The sequence below is a fragment of the Carcharodon carcharias genome, assembly GCF_017639515.1.
Source record: "Carcharodon carcharias isolate sCarCar2 chromosome 37 unlocalized genomic scaffold, sCarCar2.pri SUPER_37_unloc_1, whole genome shotgun sequence".
Taxonomy (NCBI): domain Eukaryota; kingdom Metazoa; phylum Chordata; class Chondrichthyes; order Lamniformes; family Lamnidae; genus Carcharodon; species Carcharodon carcharias.
In genome coordinates, this window is record NW_024470758.1 from 5,181,926 (window position 1) to 5,184,373 (window position 2,448).

The 2,448-nt window shown below is 44.4% G+C and overlaps 1 non-coding gene across 1 annotated transcript; it reads left to right on the forward strand.

Annotated features, from left to right (window-relative positions):
- Window positions 1–1,010: 1,010 nt before the first annotated feature.
- On the forward strand, window positions 1,011–1,101 carry trnar-ucu. The gene is given in 2 exon segments: window positions 1,011–1,047; window positions 1,066–1,101. It is a non-coding gene; the product is annotated as a tRNA-Arg (tRNA).
- Window positions 1,102–2,448: the final 1,347 nt, after the last annotated feature.

Below are 2,448 nucleotides of genomic sequence, written 5' to 3' on the forward strand. Positions count from 1 at the left end.
TATGTAGTCCCAGCAAAACTGGAGACAATGGGAAACGGGGGCGAGGATGGGGAGCTCTCTGCTGTTTGGAGTCATACCCAGCACAAAGAAAGATGTTGTTGTGGAGATCAATCAGCCCAGGTCCAGGACATCACTGTGGGTGTTCCTCGGTTGGTGTCCTTGGCCCAACCATCTTCAGATGCTTCACCATTGACCTTCCTTCCAGCAGAATTGGGAATGTTCACTAATGATTGCTCAATGTTCAGCACCATTTTCAACACCTCCGATACTGAAGCATCCCATGTCCAAATCATCACCCACCCTCTGTTCAGAAGACTCGGGACTGCAAAGAACTCTAAGAAAACTCCTCTCAAATTCCTCGTCTCCAAGGTAAGTATCCCCTACCGCTACAATGTATCGAGGTAAATTAAGTTCCTCGCCGTGAAATATTCTCGTGAAACTTTACTGCTTCCTCTCCAATGCCTCCACATCTTTCCTAAAGTGTGATGTCCGGAACTGGGCGCAATACTCCAGCTGTGGCCGAAATACTGTCTTTTCCAAGTTCAAAACAACCGCTTTGCTCTTGTAATCTATGCTCCCATTCATAAAGCCGAGGATATTGTATGCTTCATGAACGATTCTTTCAACCTGCACTGCCTCGTTCAATGATTTATGCAGATGTACATCATTTCCCGCTGTTCCGGCACCGTCTTTGGAATTGTAAACTTTACTTTCTCTTTTCTCCCCGTGTTCTTCCGACCAAAATGAATCACTTCACCCTTCTCTGCAAAAAAATTCAGCCGCCCTACTTTCCAGCCTGAATATGTCCTTTTGAAGGACATTGCTCTTTCACCCGAATTTCTATCGCTCTTTTCACAACCACAGGGCGTCCAAAACACTTCACAGGCAATGAGTGCTCTTGAAATGTCGTCATTGTTCAAATGTAGGAAATTGCTGACCGTTTGAACGTTTTGTTCTACAATGTCAGAAATTCCCTTATGTGGAATAGAAAAGGAGTACTAGATGTGCTGGGCTCTGTGGCGCAACGGATAGCGTGTTGGACTTCTAGCTGCTCTTGTATAAGAAATTCAAAGGTTGTGGGTTCGAGTCCCACCAGAGTCAATTTTTAGATAAAAGCAAATCAGCAAATGGTTCATCGGAGAAGGGAAACTTCTGTCACCAACCCCTCTCTGTACAGGTGAATCCAGTCACGCCCCACTTTCCAATCTGAACCACTTAACAGAAGAAAACTCGCCACCAAGAGTGAAACAGGTGGCAAAAGGAGTAGAGCAGCTTCTCCGCTACAAGGATACAGAATTGGCTGATTGGCAGGAAACAGAGGTTGGTGGTAAATGGATGTTTTTTGGCCTGGCGGAAGGGTTAGGACCTTTGCTGTTCCTGATAAATATCAATGACAGAGACCTTTGTGCCCAGGATAAAATTTCAATGTTTGCGGAGGAAACAAAGCTTGGAAGCATTGTGGAGAGTGTGGAGGATAGTGTAGAACTTCAAATGGACTTGGACCTGTTGGTGGAAATGGGGAGACAGGTGGCAGATGAAGTTCAATGGAGAGAGGTTTGGTAGGAAGAACTTGGAAAGACAATATAAAATGAAGGGTACAACTCTAAGGGAGGTGGAGAGGCAGTGGTACTTGGGTGTTTATGTACGTAAATCATTGAAGGGACAGCTTGAGAAAGTGTTTCATCAACCATACAGTATCCTGGGCTTTATTGATAAAGGGAGTACAAGAGCAAGAGGCTATGCTGAATTTGTATAATTCACGAGTTCGGCCTCAACAAGAGTATTGCGTCCGGTTCTGGGCCCCACTCTTTAGGGAGGATGTGGATGTGCTGGAGAGAGTGCAGAAAAGATTCACGTGAATGGTTCCAGGGATAAGGAACTTCAATTATGAATATATATTAGAGAAGATAGGACTGTTTTCCTTAGAGAAAATATGGTTTAGAGGAGATTTGATAGAGGTGTTCAAAATCATGAGAATTCTGGACAGGGTAGGTAGGGAGAATTTTTTTTCACTCGTGAGAGGATCGAAATGATATGTGATTAGTAAAAGAAGCGAATTGTTTTCAGAAGTTTTTCTTATTATTATTTTGAAGCGAGTGGCTGGGGTCTGGAATGCACTGCCCGAGAGTGTGATGGAGGCAGGATCAATGGAAACATGTTATGCGAAAAGGAAGAATGTGTAGGGTTACGGGGAGAAGGTCGGGGAATGGTTCAAGAGTTATTCATTCGGAGAGCCTGCGAAGACATGATGGGCCAAATGGCCTCTTTCTGTGCCAAAGCAATGCAGTGTTTCTGTGATATTTCACCAAGGAGCATCAGTGACATGCAGCATAACACTATTTCCCAGAACTGCTCTGTAATCTTTCCAGACTGTTTCTGACAGACAGCTCGAAACAAGAATGATGTGAGTCTACAGCCCTGAACATCAAGACCAACACTGTTATCACA